This window comes from Lissotriton vulgaris, chromosome 7 (genome assembly GCF_964263255.1).
Source record: "Lissotriton vulgaris chromosome 7, aLisVul1.2, whole genome shotgun sequence".
NCBI classification, from domain to species: Eukaryota; Metazoa; Chordata; class Amphibia; order Caudata; family Salamandridae; genus Lissotriton; species Lissotriton vulgaris.
In genome coordinates, this window is record NC_141695.1 from 586,000,106 (window position 1) to 586,022,061 (window position 21,956).

Consider the following 21,956-nt stretch of genomic DNA (forward strand, 5'->3'; position numbering starts at 1 on the left):
CCTTATGGAGGGGCCCTCCCACCATGCACCCACCTTTAACCCCTTCCTCCCTCTTGTTTTTCCTTGCATCCCGTGGGTTTGGCAGTCATGAAGCAGCAGCAGCTGTCAAGTTGTCACTGTCTTTTTCCATCACCATTCACTGCAGTAACCCCTAGCCTGCTATTTGTGTGCCAAGCACCCCTTTCGCAGCCCCCCAGCTGCTGCTGATCTGCTCGATCCCAAATCCCCCCTCCACACCCAGATTTTCAGTTCTCTGTAAATTCGTCCTGCTGTCGCTCTGCGTGTGCTGTAAACCCAGTCTTGTGCTGCCCTGCAGCCTCTGATCAGACATTCGAGGATGATTTTCCACTAAAAGAAACTGCCCGTTAGACAGATCTTGGCTGCTAAGCAATGCATGGTTTTTTAGTCCACGCACGCATCATTGGTGCAATTATTTCAGATTTATTGTGTGTACTATACAAATGCCCATCCGCTTTCCTGTTACCCTTTGGCACACCGACCAGAGGACATCTCAGCGAGGTTGTGTACTGTACATAGTTATAGAGTTGGAGAACTAAATATTTTAAATAAGGCATACATGTTGTGCATGTCAGGGGCTCAAGGCGCCTTCGGCCGCTCAACCCCGCCCCCACCCCCAAATTAAGACTGGGCCTCACACTTGTGTTGGGAGAGTGATGTGCTGAATTTTCTGCTCTGCATTTGCTGGGTGTTAAGCTGCTGGCAGCTGCATTGCGCATGGAAGGAATTTATCAGGACACTTAACAACGTGGCGAGATCCGTGAAATTTTTCACCAGGCAACTGTTTATTTTTCTTTTTTTGGTAGCTTGCATTTAATTGGGATGGTTGCGGCTTGAATGTCTGCGTGCAGTGGCAGTGCTGGTTTCAGAACCCCCACGTTTCGGGATAGGACTCGGAGTTGCCTCGGACTACTCACGTGCCCACCTCCTCTTGCATTATGTGATGACATCTGTGCGATTCAAAATATTTTCTACAGCTGAAGTTTATAGGCTGAAGTATGTGGACAAGACATAGATTAGAGGTCTTCAAACTTTTGTAGGTTGAGCCCCCCCAACTGATATTTTTTACATATCGGGCCCCCACCACCTGACAAATTTCTGGAATCTCATACACCACATAATGGACCGCCACCCTCATATCCTGGGCCATATCCGGCAAATAATGTCCAACACAATAAGTGTGTTTAGTTAACTGCAGGTTTGTGAGTGGGTGTGGTTAAATGACAGAGGCTTATTACACAGCTCAAAACTCAATCTTCCAGCAGGTACATTAGTCACCTGACCCTGGTGAACTACACCTGAATAAAAGCAATGCCACTTTTATTGTTGCCTAAAAAATGCTGAATATACAAGGAACTTTGCAGTGCCAGCCCCCAATAACAAACCCGCCCCCACCTTTCCAGCCTCCCTGGGAAACGCCTGATCCCCGGTGCGGCCAGTCAGCCTTGCTACCACCCTCCAATGGTGCCCCTCATCTTCGCATGGACCGTCCCTCATGTGTATTTGGTTTCTTTTATAGTGCTACTCATCCCAAGTATGTACGTCAGGGTGTCGAAGTCCTTTAAATCACACACATTATATAAAGACAATGACTCATATAAATGTGAAAGTCAATGTTCTGAAGATAATGGGGCTACAAGGTTTAATCATTCTTTCTTCCATCATTCAGCCTTTCACCATTCATTCATTTCACCATGTCCTTCCACCTGTGTGCCCATCCATGGCCACACATATTCAACCATTTGAAAACCTATCCATCATATATCCTTCAATCCATCATTTCACTCATCCATCCCTACATCCACCCTTTGACCCTATCCATCCGTACACTCGTCCATCTATTCACCCTTTTAGTCATCCATCCATTCTCCCTTTCTCTCTCCATCCCCCTTTCTCTTAGCCACCCATCACGCCTTCCATACACCCACCCACCCATCCACTCATCCACTCATGAATCCATCTATTGACCCTATCACTCATCCATCCTCTCTCATCCATCCTTCCTCTCATCCATTCACCCTTTCACTCCTTCACTCATCGACCCCTCCTTTTGTCCATCTACCCTCCCTTTCACTCACTCATCCATCAATCCTTACAACCACCCTTTCATTTATCTGTCCATCCACCCTTTCAATTATCAATCCATCAATCATTTCACTCATCCATCCACCCATTCACTAGCACATCATCCCCCATTCCACCCATACATGCATCTATTTACCTTTTCTCTCATCCATCCTCCCACTCACAAGGATTGGGTGGGGGCCCCATCCCACAAGAGAAGAGAAGAGACAGGGACAAGGATGGGGTGGGGGCCCCATCCCACAAGAGAAGAGACAGGGACAGGCCCCACCCGAGTAGAGACAGGGACAAGGATGGGCTGGGGGCCCCATACCACAAGAGAAGAGAAGAGGCAGGGACAAGGATGGGCTGGGGGCCCCATCCCACAAGAGAAGAGAAGAGACAGTGACAAGGATGGGGTGGGGTGGGGGCCCCAGAGACAGCACTCTCCCCTCCATAAGCAAAGCCCACCCCACAAGAGAAGAGAAGAGACAGGGACAAGGATGGGGTGGGGGCCTCAGAGAGCAAGAGCAGGAGACAGCACAGAGCAGGGTGGGAGTGGGGGCCCCCAGAGAGAGCATTCTCCAGGGCAAAGCTCACATGAGAAGGGACGAGGCAGCAAAATGGTGCCCTCAGGTAAGCCCTCTTGTTAGAACACACCATGGGCATCCGCAGGAGGGGAGGAGGGGGGCCGAGAAGGGTGCAAGGCAGAGGGGGAAAAGGGTGCAAGGCAGAGGGGGAGAGGGATGCAAGGTAGAGAAGGGTGCAAGGCGGAGGGGAGAAGGGTGTAAGGCAGAGGGGAGAAGGGTGCAAGGCAGAGGGGAGAAGGGTGCAAGGTGGAGGGGAGAAGGGTGCAAGGCAGAGGGGTGAAGTGTGCAAGGCAGAGAAGAGAAGGGTGCAAGGCAAAGAGGAGAAGGGTGCAAGGAAGAGAGGAGAAGGGTGCAAGGTAAAGAAGGGTGCAAGGCGGAGGGGGAGAAGGGTGCAGGGTAGAGGGGAGAAGGGTGCAAGGCAGAGGGGAGTAGGGTGCAAGGAAGAGATGAGAAGGGTGCAAGGTAGAGAAGGGTGCAAGAAGGAGGGTGAGACGGGTGCAAGGCAGAGGGGAGACGGGTGCAAGGCAGAGGGGAGAAGGGTGCAAGGCAAAAGGGAGAAGGGTGCAAGGCAAAGGAGAGAAGGGTGCAAGGCAAAGGGAAGAAGGGTGCAAGACAGAGGGGAGAAGGGTGCAAGGCGGAGGGGGAGAAGGGTGCAAGGTGGAGGGGGAGAAGGGTGCAAGGCAGAGGGAGAATGGTGCAAGGTAGAAAAGGGTTCAAGGTGGAGGTGGACTAGGGTACAAGGGGAGGGGGAGAAGGATACAAGAGGGAGGGGGAAAAGGTGCAAGAGGGAGGGCAAGAAGGGTGCAAGGCAGAGGAGAGAAGGGAGCAAGGGGGATGGTGATGAAGTTAAAAATGTGCCCCCCCTGGAAACATTTCTGTGGACACCCATGGAATGCACACTACTTTGTGAGGGAGAGTGGGAGAGAGTGGAGAGAGAGAGAGTGGAGAGAAACAGTGGAGAGAAACAGTGGAGAGAGAGAGTGGCTAGAGAGAGAGAGAGAGAGTGGAGAGAGACAGTGGAGAGAGAGTAGACAGTGGAGAGAGAGTGGAGATAGACAGTGGAGAGAAAGAGAGTGGAGAGAGAATGGAGAGAGCATGGAGAGACACTGGAGAGAGTGGAGAAAGAGAGAGTGGAGAGAGAGAGTGGAGAGAGAGAGAGAGTGGAGAGAGAGAGAGAGTGGAGAGAGAGAGAGAGAGAGTGGAGAGAGAGAGAGAGAGTGGAGAGAGAGAGAGAGAGAGTGGAGAGAGAGAGTGGAGAGAGAGAGAGTGGAGAGAAAGATAGAGTGGAGAGAAAGATAGAGTGGAGAGAGAGAGAGTGGAGAGAGAGACAGTGGAGAGAGACAGTGGAGAGAGCGAGTGGAGAGAGCGAGTGGAGGGAGCGAGTGGAGAGAGCAAGTGGAGAGAGCGAGTGGAGAGAGAGAGAGGGGAGAGAGAGAGTGGAGAGAGATAGAGTGGAGAGTGAGAAGAGATAGAGTGGAGAGTGGAGAGAGAGAGAGAGAGTGGAGAGAGAGAGAGTGGAGAGAGAGAGAGAGAGTGGAGAGAGAGTGGAGAGAGAGAGAGTGGAGAGAGAGAGAGAGTGGAGAGAGAGAGAGAGAGTGGAGAGAGAGGCAGAGAGTGGAGAGAGAGTGGAGAGAGAGTGGAGAGTAGAGAGAGACAGTGGGGAGAGAGAGACAGTGGAGAGAGAGACAGTGGAGGGAGACAGCAGAGAAAGAGTGGGTGGAGAGAGAGTGAGTGGAGAGAGAGTGAGTGGAGAGAGTGAGTGGAGAGAGTGAGTGGAGAGAGTGAGTGGAGAGAGTGAGTGGAGAGAGAGTGTGGAGAGAGAGTGGAGAGAGTGGAGAGAGAAGGGGGAGAGGGTGGAGAGAGAGGGATTAGAGGGAGACAGTGGAAGGAGACAGTGGAGGGAGACAGTGGAGGGAGACAGTGGAGATAGAGATAGTGAGAGAGTGGAGAGAGAAAGTGGAGAGAGAGACAGAGGAGAGACCGTGGAGAGAGAGACAGTAGAGATAGAGTGGACAGAGTTGAGAGAGAGAATGGAGAGAGAGTAGAGACTGACTGACTGAGAAACTGACAGAGAGAGTTACTGACTGACAGAGACTGACTAAGGTAGAGAGAAACTGACTGAGAAAGAGAGACTGAGAGAGAGAGGCAGAGACTGACTGACAGAGAGATAGACTGATTGACTGTCAGAGAGACTGACAGAGAGAGACTGACTTGGAGAGAGATTGACTGAGAGAGAGACTGACTGAGAGAGAGACTGACTGAGTGAGAGAGTCTGACTGACAGAGACTGACTGACAGAGCGAGAGAGAGACTGACTGACTGGGGTAAAGAGAGAATGACTGACTGAGAGAGACTGACTGACTGGGAGAGAGAGAGACTGACTGGGAGAGAGAGAGACTGGCTGACTGAGAGAGAGATTGACTGACAGAGAGGGAGACTGACTGACAAAGACTGACAGAGAGAGAAAGAGACTGAGAGACTGACAGAGAAAGAGAGACTGACTAACAGAGAGAGAGAGTGACTGACTGACAGAGACTGACTAAGGTAGAGAGAAACTGACTGAGAAAGAGAGACTGAGAGAGAGAGGCAGAGACTGACTGACAGAGAAATAGACTGATTGACTGTCAGAGAGACTGACAGAGAAAGACTGACTTGGAGAGAGATTGACTGAGAGAGAGACTGACTGAGAGAGAGACTGACTGAGTGAGAGAGTCTGACTGACAGAGACTGACTGACAGAGCGAGAGAGAGACTGACTGACTGGGGTAAAGAGAGAATGACTGACTGAGAGAGACTGACTGACTGGGAGAGAGAGAGACTGACTGGGAGAGAGAGAGACTGGCTGACTGAGAGAGAGATTGACTGACAGAGAGGGAGACTGACTGACAAAGACTGACAGAGAGAGAAAGAGACTGAGAGACTGACAGAGAAAGAGAGACTGACTAACAGAGAGAGAGAGAGACTGACTGACAGAGAGAGAGACTGACTGACAGAGAGAGAGACTGACTAAGAGAGAGAAACTGACAGACTGAGAGAGACTGATTGGGAGAGACTGACTGAGAGAGAGAGACTGACTGACAGAGAGAGAGACTGAGACTGACAGAGAGAGAGAGACTGACTGACAGAGAGAGAGAGACTGACTAAGAGAGACTGACTGACTGACTGAGAGAGACTGACTGAGAGAAACTGACTGAGAGAGACTGACAGAGAGAGACTGACAGAGAGAGACTGACAGACAGATAGAGAGCGAGAGACTGACTGACTGACTGAGAGAGACTGACTGAGAGAGACTAAATGACAGAGAGTGATAGACTGACTGACAGAGAGAGAGACTGACTGACAGAGAGGGACTGACTGACAGACTGACAGAGAGAGACAGAGAGAGAGAGAGAGAGAGAGAGAGAGAGAGAGAGAGAGAGAGACTGACTGACTGAGAGTGACTGACTAAGAGAGACTGAATGACAGAGAGAGATAGACTGACTGACTGAAAGAGAGATACTGACTGACAGAGAGAGAGAGACTGTGATGGAATTGGGGTCAAAGTGTGTATGAAGCTATGCAATGCCTCTTAAGATTGCTATTGTCTAATAAAAATAAAAATGTATTATCAAAATGTGCTCTTTGTAGTTATATCTGCTTTTGAAATACTGCATTGTCGCTTTGTCCAATGTTTTAAAACGGAAACGGGAAGGAGCAGTGAATGCACTTTTGTCAAAACTAAACGATGAGTGGGCCCGATGTTGTATATCATGACATGAGTCTGCATCAGGAAACCCACCTAAAATTGGGCAAACTTCCCCGGCCTACTGATGGCAGGGACCCTGTAATGAATGGACCACCACCTATGATAGCCTGCTGGCAGACTAAGCCCAACCTTTAACTCCACCATCCAGTGTTACTATTAACGGCTGCATTGGTGACAGTGGTGTAACAATCGCCCGCATCCCCTGCAGTATGGCGGGTCGTTGGCCTGAGAGCTCTAGACAGGCATGGAGGATGGGAGGGGGGCCCCTCCATGTAGTTTGCAGGGGGGCCCCCTCATGTTTCGTTACGCCACTGCCTTTCATTCACCCTTTCACTAATCCACTCCACCATCCACCCATCCCTTCACCTACTCACACACCCACCATTTCACGTTAATTATGTTCTGAGCTTTGGTCTGCTGGTCTGAAGGCTAAGTTTTCTCTGGGACTAAAATCGTTTAGGTGTTTTTCAAACCTGCAGGATACTTGCCAAGGGCCCCTCATCCTTTCAGGTGGCGCCCCATTCAGCCCAGGACCAATAAGCACATGTGAAACTCTGGGGCCTCTCCACAAACGGGGACAGTCATTTCAGCTGCAGTAGGAATCAGGGAAAAACAAAGTAACTGACAGTTAGTCCTCTGTAGACTGTCTGTGTGTTTTTTTCGGTTTCATAGCAGAGGAGACTCCCTGCCTCCCACTGCATCTGAACAGTTTCAGCTCTTACAATTAACCCATTCCAGCTCTTTCCAGAAGGGAGCCAAACTTTCCCTTGAAATAAAAAAAAAAAAGCATGGGCACGTCACGTGCCCCATCCATTTCCCTTCCAACCCTCCGTGGCAGCTGAACCCCCTCCATGCAGCCTCCCCCAACGGACTTGTGATGTGGGAAATGATAGTAAGAGTTTAGGATGGAGTGCGCCCCCCCACCCCCCTGAGATGGCATCGTGCCCCCCAGGGGGGCGCGCCCCACAGTTTGAAGAACACTGATAGATCCTAGACTGCTCTGAAAACTATTAGCAGTAGAAATAAGAAACTGTTGCTACTTTAACTTTGGGGAGACCGCTTGTGACCTGGTTTCTTTCTGGTGTCACTTTAACCCTTGAAAAGTAGCCTCCGCATTAGTCATTGCTGACCACCGTTTGCCATCGCCACACAGTTCAACAGGTAGGTTATTGCACAATTACTGTTTAATGCGTTTTGCCCCGTACTAAATGTTTGTTTGGTACTCATCTCGTGCATAATTAAATATTTGCGCCAAGGACCATACGGTTTCTCCAGGCATGGAACAGAAAATTGGATTTAAACTGCAAAAGAAACGTGAGTTTAAAAAACAAACATTTTTGTGTGCAATTTTTTATTTTTATTTTAAACTAAACGAACCCTGTATAGTCACAAGGCTTACAGCAACCCCAAACAGTGATTTGTGCATGTTTTATCTCGTGTTTTAGAAAGAAAAGGCTTCCAGTGAAAGGGTAAACAAAACTTGTTTTGAGTCTCTGAGGCTATTAAGAGAAATGCTTTCTAAACTCACTGCGCAGTCGTTTGCTGCTCCAGGCGATTTTAATACACGTAGTTGTGACACAATATATCAGTCCTGGATTTTTATCCATTAACCCTTAGACTGAATTCTCCATTAAGTTCCTCCTGCAATGCCCACAAAAAAATGCGCTTGCGGTGGATTATGTATACTGATGGCTGAAGCTGACACGTGTTTCATGAGGGATAACTCCTCATCAAAGAGAACTAAAATATCAATTAATCCCAACACTTCGAGAGACTGCGCCAGGAATTTTGAAGCTACAAACTCACTATACAGCAGAGGTCTTCAAACTTTTTGATGCCAAGACCCCCTTGTAAAACCTTTTTAGGGGTAAGGACCCCCTTCCGACAAAAGTTTCTAGAAACTGGTACTCCTCATCATCATCTTTTGACAACCATAAATGCGCCTGTTAGACCTCATCACATCCATCCATCATTCATCCACCCACACTTTCACACATCCATCCATCCTTTCAACCTTCCATCCATCCATCCATCCACACTTTCATCTTTCCATCCATACATCCATCCTTTACCCCTCCACCCTTCCATCCATCCACCCATCATTCATCCACCCAACTTTTCACACATCCATCCATCATTCATCCGTGCAACCTTTTATCCATCTATCATTCATCAATGCAACATTTTATCCATCCATCCATCCACCCTTTCAACCTCCCATCCTCCCATCCATACATCCATCCTTCATCCATCCACCCTTTCATCCATACATCCATGCACCCACCCTTTCATCTATCCATCCACCCATCATTCATCCCCCCACCTTTTCACACATCCACCCATGCATCATTCATCCATCCATGCAACCTTTTATCCATCCATACATCCATCCATCTTTCATCCGTCCACCCTTTTATCCTTCCATCCATCCACCCTTTCATCCATCCATCCATCCATCCTTCATCCGTCCACCCTTTCATCCTTACATCCATACATCTATCCTTCATCCATCTATCCTTCACCCATCGACCCTTCACCCATCCACCCTTTCATCCTTACTTCCATAAATCCATCCTTCATCCACCCACCCCTTCATCCTTCCATCCATACATCCACCCTTTACCCATCCACCCTTCCATCCATCCACCCATCATTCATCCACCCACCTTTTCACACATCCATCCATGCATCATTCATCCATGCAACCTTTTATCCATCCATACATCCATCCACCCTTTCATCCATCCATCCACCCATCATTCATCCCCCCACCTTTTCACACATCCATCCATGCATCATTCATCCCTGCAACCTTTTATCCATCCATACATCCATCGGCCCTTTCATCCTTCCATCCATCCATCCTTTATCCGTCCATCCTTGCATCCATCTATCCACCCATCATTCATCCCCCCACCTTTTCACACATCCATCATTCGTCCATGCAACCTTTATTCCATCCATATATCCATCCACCCTTCCATCCATCATCAGTTCACCCTTTCATCCTTCCATCCATCCACCCTTTCATCCATCCATCCACCCTTTCATCCATCCATTCATCCTTCATCCGTCCACCCTTTCATCCTTACATCTATCCTTCATCCATCTATCCTTCACCCATCCACCCTTTCATCCTTCCATCCATACATCCATTCTTCATCCATCCACCCTTTCATCCATCCAGTCACCCATCATTCATCCACCCATCTTTTCACACATCCATCCATCCATCATTCATCCATGCAACCTTTTATCCATCCATACAACCTTTTATCCATCCATACATCCTTCATCCATCTACCATTTTATCCTTCCATCCATCCATCCACCCTTTCATCCATTCATCCTTTCATCCATCCATCCACCCTTCCATCCATCCACCCTTTCATCCATCCACCCTTTCATCTATCCATTCATCATTCATCCACCCACTTTTTCACACATCCATCCATCCTTCATCCTTACATCCATCCATCCACCCATCATTCATCTACCCACCTTTTCTGTGCCTCTCTCATGGGGGGGGGGGGTCAGTATCTCTCTGCTCTTCTTCCTTCTTTCCCGATCATGGGAGGGCATCTCTGTGCCTCCCTACTGGGGGCAGGGGACGTGTCATGGGACTCACAGCTCCAGGCGCATATGCATTGACCTCAAAGGGCTACACTACAGCCTGCTCCCCCAGACCCCCTCCGCCCCCCCCTCTCCTCCTCCCCCAGCTCGAAACGGCTTCAGGGACACACACACACAGCCACACCCGAGTACTTGACAGGTCTTTAGAAGACCTTTTACTTGTTAATGAGGCTTTGATGTTTTTCACACCTCGGTGTGAATTAGGCCTCCGCCATGAACACCCTCGATCAGCCCACCGCCAGGAACTGCGTGCTCTGGCAGAATCTGCGACCCCCTTCCAAGGACTCCACGACCCCCCTGGGGGTCGCGCCCCACAGATTGAAGACTTCTGCTATACAGTGTGCGATATAAGTAGGCGTCCGAGCACTCACGTTTCCCTGAAACATGGGTGAGTACTTCATCCTGTCGAAGTTTTTTTTTCTTTGGAATATGGGACTTGTGATTTAAAAATAGTTGTCAGCAGAACTATTAGTCCCAGAATGCAAAGGAAACAAACGTTTGCAATGCAATAGGTCTCGCATTTACGCGAGTTTAAGCTATTGGCATTGCCTTTCATTTACGTGTTGGTTTTTCAAACATAAATAAAAGGCATTGTCATTCATAATGCCAATAGCCTAAACTCTCGCAAATGCGAGACGTAATGCATTGCAAATGCTTGTTTTTATATATATACATAAGAGGAAAGGCTCTGGAATGGATTAAATCCTTTCTGGCTAACAGAACCTTTCAGATCGCATCAGCACAGGCCGAGTCAGACTCCCTACCTGTAGCCCATGGAGTGCCACAGGGGTCCATCCTGAGCCCTCTGTTTTTTAATATTTATCTAAAACCATTGGTAGAACTTGTTGAGAAGCTAGGGCTAACTCTCATGAACTACGCCGATGACACCCAAATCATCTTTTCCCTGTCTAACTCTTGTCCCCACTCCCCGTCGCTACTCAAGGAAGGACTATCAAAAATACTGAACTGGATGACAGCAAACCAGTTAAAACTGAACGGGGACAAGACGGAAATTCTGATTTTGGGAAAAGACAAAGAACTCTGGAACCCCACGCATTGGCCAGAACAAATGGGCATCCTTCCTATCCCAGTGCCCCATGCTCGTAATCTGGGTTTTATACTAGACAACGCCTTATCTATGGATAAGCAGGCCAGCAAAGTTACCGGATTGTGCCTCACCATAATCAGATGGTTGAGGAAAATCCTGTGGATGTTGCCTTCGTCAACACAGAAGACCGTAGTCAATGCCCTTGTCACATCCAAGCTTGACTACGGCAACATCCTATACTTAGGCGCAAATAAATCTGTCATTGGACGCCTGCAAGTGGCACAAAACGCCGCAGTCAGACTCCTATGCAAGATTCCCAGGAACGATGGAGTCTCGAAACACCGCCGGGACCTCCATTGGCTCAGGATTGAGAACAGAGTTCGCTTCAAGGCTTTGAACTATATGTTCAAAATAAAAACTGGAGGAGCCCCAAAATACCTCCAATCCCTTGCCTGCCTCTATACACCAAAGAGAAACCTCCGGTCCCAGACAGCAGCACGGTTCTGTATACCTAGGTTCAAACGTGCAAGATCAGGGGGCAGATCTTTTGCCTATCTTGGACCGACCCTATGGAACTCGCTTCCTCCAAACATTCGGAAGGAAGATAACCACCATAGCTTCAGAAAGCTTGTAAAGACCTGGCTATATGAACAGTAAACCACTCAAAATCCCCCCTCCGTCTTTTTGTCTTTTCGTTTCTAGCTGTGTCTAGGCGCCGGGAAACCCTTCTTGGGTAGCTGTCGCGCCCTACAAATTGACAAAATAAATAAATAAAAATATATTTAGCAGTATTTTGGTGCACTTGATATTGAGCACCAGTATTACTACCCATGGTCACATTTATTTTTTAGACATGGGGTGAATACGTGATGTGCCCAGAATCACAGAATTTTTAGCTGAAGTGGGGGCTCAAACCTGGTTCATGAGTTACAAAGTCAGCAGCCCAGGCCACTGGGCCACATTCTCTGTCCTCCACTGCTCCATGTTAACAAACACTGTGAGGCTGAAGTTTTTAAATCTAAGAAGGCAGTGGCCCTGCTAAATTAAGGCTGGTTTTTTAAAGTCCACTTGCAGATAACCACTTTAAAAGATTTCTGACTTTTTCTGCTGTGTGGAAGATATTTTGTTATCCACTGAGGCATTGCTGATGGATCATAACTACAGAAATGTTCAGAACCTTCTGGGATTTTCAAACAAATTAATGTAGAGTCAGCATCCCCAGGCAGCCACAGCACAAGAGGCAACTGAATGACCACCGCATCCACATCACTCCTTCCAATATCCAAAATCTGATGTGAGACCGGAGATCCCACATCCTCTTACCACTAGCAATTCCCTGCAGTGGCAACACATTTTGTTCTACTTTTAGTCTCTAGTTTTGTCTTTGCTCATGCACTACCATAACCCTGCATGTATTTCCAAATTCATTTTGAAATCTGTTATTGATGTTAAATGCTAAAATCCTTAAAAGTTGCCCCTTACATGTACTTACCTCTTTTTTTCAAGTACCTTCATATATTATTTCATAGGTTTGGGTACTTTACTGTATTTCTAACTCTGTGTTACAACCACATTACCTCTGCATATTTCTCTTTTTCATGCTGAAAACATAATGTCGAGCAAGCATATAGTGATTGTAAGAAATTGGGTTTTTGATTCAGGGTGGAGGGGTGAGGATCCTTCTCAAGCAGCAATTACAATCATTGTAAGGGTGAACCACAAAAGTCACTACACTAACCTGTGCTGAACCCCCTGGATGCTTGGTACAAATGCTGTCAGACTTAACTTAGAGGCACTGTGTAAAGTATTTTTGAGGCACACAAGTAATAAAGAGACAACACAAGAAAGATCCTAAACTAATTTAGTAAACTATAATAAATGTTCATAAATTCAATGACAACATGATGAATTAAATCCAATCATAAGAAATCTAGTTATGAATTTGTAAAGTTTTAAGTGTAAAATAGTGACTAAAAGATCAAAGCACCTACTGTGGTTATGTAGATGCTTGAGACCAGGCAAAGTCAAAAGTTAAGGCCAACCTCAATGTGTTGTTTGGCTACACGAAGGTTCCTGAGAAGGTAAAGTTCAGCAGGGCAAGGCAGCCGTCAATGCGGAGGAAAAGGTGTCATCATAGGGAAACCGCTAGACAGGGTTGCGTTGAAGATTTCTGCGTTTGGACTTTGTCACTTTTTTGGAAGTCAAATATCTCCAGCGAGACGAGACTGCAGGCTGTAGCCAAGAGAGCTCAGCAAGGCCAGATACCATTGCTTGAAGGTCCCACTGAACTGAATTTAGTGCTGTGAAGAAGAATGTAGCAGAAGCCTCTGAGACGTCAGGTCAACCGGCGATGCACCTTGGTTGGATCAGCAGGCAGGTAGTTCTTGGTTTTCTGTCAGTTCCAAAGCCACTTTTTGGTGAAATAATTTCTAAGTCCCAACTTTTAGGGTAAGTCAGGAGCAGCACCTTCAACACCATTACCAAGGGTCAAGGGCCAGATTAGCACTACCCATGGTCACATTCATTTTTTAGACATGGGAAGAGTAGGGACTCAATCCAGCAGAGGCAGATGCAGATTCACGGTCTCAGGAGCTTTATATGTCCATAGAGCTATCACAAGAGGCCAGCCAAATAGCCCTTGTAGTCACTCTGGTGGTCCAGGGTTCAAGGATCAGGTCCAGTCCTCCTTTAGTCTACAGGGCAGCAAGGTAGTCCTTGCAGCAGCAAGGCAGCAGGGCAACAGGGCAGGACAGCAGTACTTCCAGCAGCAGGCAGTCATTCTGAATCTTCCAGAAGTCCAGGAGTGAACCGAAAAGGGGGTTCAGGAGGTTTCATATTTATTGCTTTTAAATTGGGGTGGCATCCTGACTACCCCTACATCTGGCAATGGAAACATTTTACCTTTCCCTGCAAAGGCTCCAAGTATTTTGAGGTTACAGTAGGGTGGTGTCAAGTTCATTTGTGAGTGTGCTGGAGGTTGCTGTTTTAAATGTAAGTAGGTCAGAAAACAGCTCACCCCAACCCATCCTGGCAGGATGGCCCATCCTTCTAACACTTAGTCTCCTTTGTCTCACTGTCCAGGAGGAATATACAAAGGCCAAGTGCCAATCTATTCACAGTCATGTGACTCAGAGAGAAACAGGCTGCAGACACCAAATGCCCACTTTCTAAAAGTGGTAGTTTCATGATTGTTACTTAAAATCCAATGTTACCATGAAAGAGGATTTTTAAATTACAATTCAATTGAGACCAAAAATTATATTTCTGCCTGTTCCCAATCACAAGTTAGCACATTAAATGTCATAAGTTAACCCAATATTTACCTATGGGAGAGATAGGTCTCACAGTAGTAAAAAAACAATTGTCTGGTTTTTTCCCTACCAGGGTAGTAAAACCTACAAACATGTGCCCTTCCTTTTAAATACAATGCATCCTGCCTTAAGGACTGCATGGGGCCTACCTTAGAGATGGCTGATATATATGGAAAAGGGAGGTTTAGGCCTGTCAATAGATTTATTTTGCCAGGTCAAATTGGTAGTAGTAACAGGGAAGGCAAACATTTGGGGAAGGCAACACCGAGGATGACTGGTCTAACACTGCTCACCACAGACTGGATGCCTCTGGGAGCTGAAACTAAATGTTTTTATGATCAGCTCAAGGGAGCTCAGTTCATTAACCTCTGGGGAGGAAAGGCTGAGACATACTTCTGTTATTCACGCCAATCACTTTAAATGTATATACATATCTCTGAACTACATGCTCAACCCACTGGGCTAATTAACACATATTTGTATATTCCCACACCATGGGAGTTGTCTCACAAAGTGGGGGCTTCATTTTGCAGTTTTCACGGCCCCTTACAGCCAGGTTTCAGCTGCCAGTAAGAGACAGTGAAAACTGACTATTCCAACGCCTACTCTAAATTCATCAGGGTGTTCATATCACCAAAGTATGTCAGCGAGGGAGACAGAGTCTTCTCCATCACTGACATACTTAAGGTATGCCTTTCTTCACCAAACCCTAAATCATCTGTTTAGTTCTTAGTTCACTAATTACATTGTAGTGAGTGTAGAGAAGTTAAATGTTATTAAACTCAAATGTAAAAATGATCACTTTTATATAAATATCTCTCAATGCACTGATATAATCTGATGTACTGGCCTGAAACGCTTCTGCATGTTATGGAAATGTTCGTTTTTGAACTTTGAAGAGGTTTAATTATATTTTTACATGAGATTAGTTGCACGATTTACTTGCCAAACATTTCCATGTTTTCGTTTATTCACCAGCTCTTAGAGCAAAGCCACACTCATGACTCGGCTTGACTGCTGTAGTGGACTATGCAAGAAAAGCCTCGCCCACTCCACGCCCATGTTTGTCATTGGCTTGTGTCAGTGTCCTTCGTAAATGCTGGTGTCTGATTCATAAAGAGGCTCGTTAGTCCCTCCTTACTACCGCCTTGTCTTCCTCTGTAACCTCCCATGGCGATTGGCCCTTTTACTTCGGTTGTTACACAGTAAGTGTTCTTAAGTGTGTAAGCACTATTTTCTATATTGAGTTTCTCTTGGTTCAGGCATGACGTGCTTTACTTACGTTCAGTGCGCCATGCCCGCTTTCTCTTTTGAAGCAGCCGGGACAATGGCGGCCTCTTCTTTGAAATGCAATAGGTCTTGCATTTAAATGCGAGAACTATTGCATTGCAAATATTTTTATTTTATGTTGTACTGTTTTCTATCACTATATGGGCGCATTCAAATTTCCCATAAAGATTACATAAAAAGTGAATGAAAGAAACATGTTGCTGCATGTGGCCTTCCAATACCAAGGATCCTCACTTATAATCCATTGCCAGCACAAATATTATTTGCAATGTCTGCTGTGCTTTCTGGAAAAACTCAATAACGTGGGACCCATTTGGCCCTTTTGGCTCGTATTTGCCGGAATTGAGCCAGATTTCGGGGGCACTGGAACTCTACAGTTTACAACCTCCGCCCTGTTCCCTTCTTCGCCCTGCTAACTCTGACTAAAAGAAGTGTTACTTTCAGTCTTCCTGCTGCTACCTGAAAGTGGCTATTAATATCAAAACTGTCTGTTGCTGGCAAAGAGTGTTGTATCCCTCCGACTTTCTTCATATCAAAAGCTGTTCTACCCAGCCCATGTCGTCCACCACCACTTTTCCCGATCATTTGCCAAAATTGTCATACCAAAAGGCAGAGCCACTCCCGGTATGTTCTCAGTGACAGACACATTAAAATAAAGGAATATGTTAGTTTTCTGAAATTTCTATCAAGGGGAGAAGATAGCGGGTAAAACTACCCATTTCGGGGGGTGTGGCCAAGCGGTTCAACATGGTGGACGTACTGTAGTAGATCTCCCGTAGCCCCGTCACAATCCGATAATTATCCTGCCATCATCGGCCCTGAAACGCTACCCTCGTTTCCTCTGAGTGATGCCCTTGACTGTCGGTAGTCTGGGTCCTGAGTCAGTCGCCCCCTGGGCCAGTGAGACGATGCAGTGTGGTCTTGGGGCGGAGGTCTGACAATCCTCAACCTTGAGTGTGATGCGGGTGCCTGAGTATATGGCTTGTGGCCACTGCCTGGAGCTGACTTGGAGACTGCCGCCAGAAGATCGTCCTGGGGGGGCGTGGACAGTGAGGCGGTGAGTGGCCGAGATGAGGGAGGATTAAGATTCAATCAATCAATCAATCAATGACATTTATAGAGCGCGCTACATACCCGTAGGGTCTCAAGGCGCTGGGGGTGGGGGGGGTGCCGCTACTGCTCGAACAGCCAGGTCTTCAGCTTCTTCCTGAAGGAGAGGTGGTCTTGGGTCAGGCGCAGGTCGGTCGGGAGGGAGTTCCAGGTCTTGGCGGCCAGGTAGGAGAAGGACCTTCCTCCTGCAGTCGCTCTTCGGATGCGGCGGACGGCGGCGAGGGCGTGGTTGGCTGATCGGAGGTGGCGTTTGGGAGCGTAGAAGTTGACTCGGCTGTTGAGGTAGCTCGGGCCTTGGTCGTGTAGGGCTTTGTGTGCGTGGGTGAGGAGGCGGAAGGTGATTCTTTTGTTGACGGGGAGCCAGTGAAGGTCTCTCAGATGTCCGGAGATGTGGCTGGTTCATGGGATGTCGAGGATGAGTCTGGCTGAGGCGTTCTGGATCCGCTGGAGTCTCTTCTGGAGCTTGGCGGTGGTACCGGCGTAGAGGGCGTTGCCGTAGTCCAGTCGGCTGGTGACGAGGGCCTGGGTGACGATCTTCCTGGTCTCGGTGGGGATCCACCAGAAGATCTTCCGTAGCATGCGTAGGATGTTGAAGGACGCCGAGGAGACATTGTTGACTTGCCTGGTCATGGAGAGGGAGGAGTCCAGGATGAAGCCCAGGTTGCGTGCATGGTCTGTCGGTTTGGGTGCGGTGCCCAGGGCGGGAGGCCACCAGGAGTCGTCCCAGGCGGAGGGTGAGGAGCCCAGGATGAGGACCTCTGAAGGACTGGGTTCTGTAGGACCCAGCGGTGCCAGGGCACAACACCTGAAACCTTCGTGGGTAACCTGCTCCGGCGTACAGATGACAGAGACACGGGACACTTCCTTCGGCGTCAAAGATTCAAGGTTTATTTACTGCAGGGAATACAGTAGTCACGACAAGCAACACACGTGCAACTTGGGGAGACTGCTTCAAATTGGTTCTGTGGATCGCTCCTTTTATACAGTTTTTACCCATAAGACAACATGGCACACAAAAGTTTACAACCCGGTTCCCACCATCATCCCCCAGAGGGGTCGCTTTGGTCACTTTAAAACACACAAGGTCCGGATCATAAGTGCGGAAACATTTGGCGGTTCCCACCTGTAAAAACCCATCTTCCCAACATTAGTGCATTCCAATCGGTAGTAAAACAGATCGAAATAGGAACAAAAACAGGTGCAGAGGAAGACGGAGACAGTGGGGAGATCGGAAAGGGTGTAAAAGGGGAGGTATCGGGAAACACGAGATACAGGCATCAAAGGGACGTGCCTAATGAGATGCACGGCTGAGACAATAAGTCCGTGCAGCAAGATGAGCCTTGAGCGGCGCCATCTGCCTTACAGTAACATCCCCCTCGTCATAAAGACACTTACAAAGGACATGTGTCTTCCGCAAATATCTTGGGAGTCCCAGGGTCGCGAAGCGGACATCGTTCGTTCGCTGGCTACTTGAGGGCAAGAGACAAAATGGATGCCGTATCTAAGATGGAACCCGTGGGTACAGATGAAAAACCCACATAACAAACGAACGGTTTAAGTTAGCACAGCGAAACTGCGCACACTTACTAAACTCGTCATTTGCGGTTCATAGATACCAGACTCGACCATATTCGTGCGAGTCAAAAACACCACTTACAATTGTCACGGAACCTCAGACGCTCCTTTTGCCCTCATGTAGGCAAGCACTAGTCGGAATCATAATCGATATTCATCAGACCATCGAGATGTTGCTGTAGCATAGCTCTGTCCAACCGAGTCCCATTGGTAACAGGCGGCTGTCTCATACACGTTGTAGCACAGAGGCCACATAAGGCAGGACCGCACTGTACACAAAGGCAACACGTGAACAGGAACACCACAACGACTCCGATGATCATCAGAATCTTCCAACCCCACGTCGACATCAGGCCCCAAAACCATCCAAGTAACGTCCAATCCCCTACATCCACGTGTATGGATTCGGAGATCTTATGCAACCTCGAGATGGCTTGATAAACAGTTGGAGCATTATCCGGAATGAAAATGCAGCAGCTCGAATGGATCACCTTACATACCCCACCTCGATCTGCTAAAATGACATCTAAAACCATACGGTTTTGTAACGTCATAAGTCTCTCCGCCTGAAGTTCAGTGGTGATATTACCAAGGGCACTGGCAGTAATATTAGCTGTCGATTCTACCACTCGAGTCAACTGTCTCAGGTTCCTACTATTAACCATAGGTCCCCAAAACGGGAGGAAACCCTTGAAAAAGTCTCCTGCCTCTTGACCGGCAGTATCCTCTTCGCTAATTACGCCTCGCACAACCCTAGTCTTGTGATAATCGGCATCTACAGTAAACGTCGGAGGCAACAGATTTGCAATGAAGCATGAGCCCATGAAGTCAGCGGGCAACCATGCATATGCACGATCATAGCAGATAAAGTATGTACCCTTGGCAGCCAAAAACACAGGGGACGAGACCATCGGCAGCATGTAATTTTCAGTGCAAGCACTTGCTCCAAGTCGGGCTTGTGATCTTCGGCCACGACCCATAAGACAAAAATTACCAGTGTGGGGTACAACCCATATTGGAGGCGAGCCTTTAAGCTGCTTTTCGCTAGTGAACGCACTATATTCACCTCTACTTAGGACCCTATAGGCTTGTACCTCTTCTTCGGGAATAAGCGAGGGATCATAGATATCACTATCTAAATCCTCTATAGCTATCGACAAGGGTTTTTGATACGAGGTAGGACCAGAGTAGGGGGAACGTGGTTCTCGAATGGGGTGGAAGCCCAGTGCGCTTCGAAACATTGTCTGAAATGCTCGAGCGGACCCTTGGGAACTATACGGTAACACCAGATATGGGATTCCCTTATCCGTAGTATGTGGCATCAACCCACACACCCAACAATTAGTAGTGTTAACCACTAACTGATGTTGATGAAGGAGCTGAATAAAGGAATTATTGCGGAATTCCACACGTCTAGCCTGCTCATGTTCCGGTAACATATGAAAGGAATGAGGAGAAACAGTAGAGGTAAGGTTAGGGTCAGAAGTAGGACTAGGTGTAACAGAAAGTAAAAAGTAAGACATCATGTAATACACCCCACCCGCCAAAAGTGCAGAAGCAGTCAGAAACAATACAAACAATTGGAATATAAAACATTTGGTACGACTGAGTTGCTGCAGCTTGAATCTATGAGCTTGTGCTCCTTCCAAATCGTTCAGCTTCGAGAACGGCATTCCCTACGACCGTCCGCAACGTTTCTTGACGCACTTCGTTCTGTATAGCAATAGTCAATCCCTAGGAGTTCCCAGGAACCGACGGCCTTTAACCTAGTGTCAAGACCTACTATCCAGAAGGAAGTACGCGCGCGGCCCTACGGCCTTTAATGCACAATATGTATATATATATGCAAAAACAAAGTCTCTCAGCTGTGGAAGCAAAAAGTATATGGAATGAAGCTCAATATATATATATACAAGAATAATTACAATAATACAAATGTTCAAAACTGATCACGGAAAACGGGATAATGCAGTTGTCAATACAACAAAGCAGGATCTTTTATTAGTTCTTAGTACGAGATCGCAGAAAGTATCGGGTTTTCCCAGGACGTGTCTGCTCGTCAAACAAAGGATCCGTTGAAGAGGCAGCGTCCTGCTGATCAGTTGGGTGTTCTGGTCTTGAGTCCTTTGATGCTAATTGTGTCTTTCTGCTGCGCCGAGGATTCTCCAACAGGCTGTGCGTCGCTAAAAGGTACAAACGCCGGCAATGGTTCAGATTCAGATGATGCAAAGCCTCTCCTTACCCACGGGTCTGCCGGCAAAGGAATAGGGACTTTCTTGGTGTGCGTGGCATGCACCCAATTCTTACGTCCCTCGAGACGAACGGCAGTCCTCGTGGCCAGGAGCACTTGGTAGGGTCCGGTAAACCTCGGGTCCAGGTTATTCTTGCGTGAAAAATTTCTCGTCACCACCCAATCTCCGGGCTGGAGCTGGTGGCCTGGACCCTCCGTCTGCGTCGGTAATGCGTCGTAAACCTGTTGGTGAATTAACCTCAGTTTAGCAGTCAGGTCATGTAGATAATCGATCAACATTGGGTACTCAAGATCAGAGAACATTCCTGGCCTAGGAACCCCCCACACATTCGCAGGACGGCCGAACACTATTTCATAGGGACTAAGCCCTACTCGGGAGTGTACAGTCGCCCTAGTTGACAGCAACGCTAGAGGTAAAGCGTCAGGCCACGAAAGACCAGTCGTAGCCTGAATCTTCGCTAGCTTTAGTTTAAGGGTGCCGTTGTACCCTTCAACCAAACCAGCTGACTGGGGATGATTGGCGCTATGGAATTTCTGATTAATTCCAAGGCCCTTACACACACTCTTCATCACACTACCCACAAACTCACTTCCGTTATCTGACCACACGACTCTAGGCATTCCGTACCGAGGAAAATATTCCTTCAGTAGGATTTTTGCGGTAGACAAAGCAGTATTGTCTTTGAGAGGATAAGCCTCGATCCATCGGGAGAATGCGCAAACCACAACTAAAACGTATTTCAGGTTATTGCATCGCTCCATATGGATGAAGTCCAATTGGATCACCTCAAAGGGACATGAAGGGGGAGCAAAACTGCCAGGAGGAGTTGGGGTTCCTTTGCCAGGATTGTACATCATACACACCATACAATTCTTCACCAAACGTTCAGCACATTTCGTGATACCATCATTCTTCCACACAGGAGACAGCAACTTACAAATACCTTTCGCGCTAATATGTGCTAACCCATGCGCCATTGTCACAACGGCCAGCACATACGCATCGGGCAACAACCATCTTTTCTGATCCGACAAATCAATCCAACAACCATTCGTATCCAACTTTCCCGTGCTTTCTTTCCACTTCATCTTTTCAGTCTCGGTGGCCTCATTCTGAATTTCTTTCACACTTTCGATAGTATCCTCACACATGCTCGATTCTGTAGGCCACCTAACCGAACTCGTCACATACATTCGAGTGCTAAGGTTCCGGGCAGTCTCCTTAGCAATCTCATCTGCAAACGCATTACCACGACCAACATCGTCCGTCACCTTACGATGCGCACTACATTTAACAATCGCTACTTGCTTAGGCAACGTCAGTGC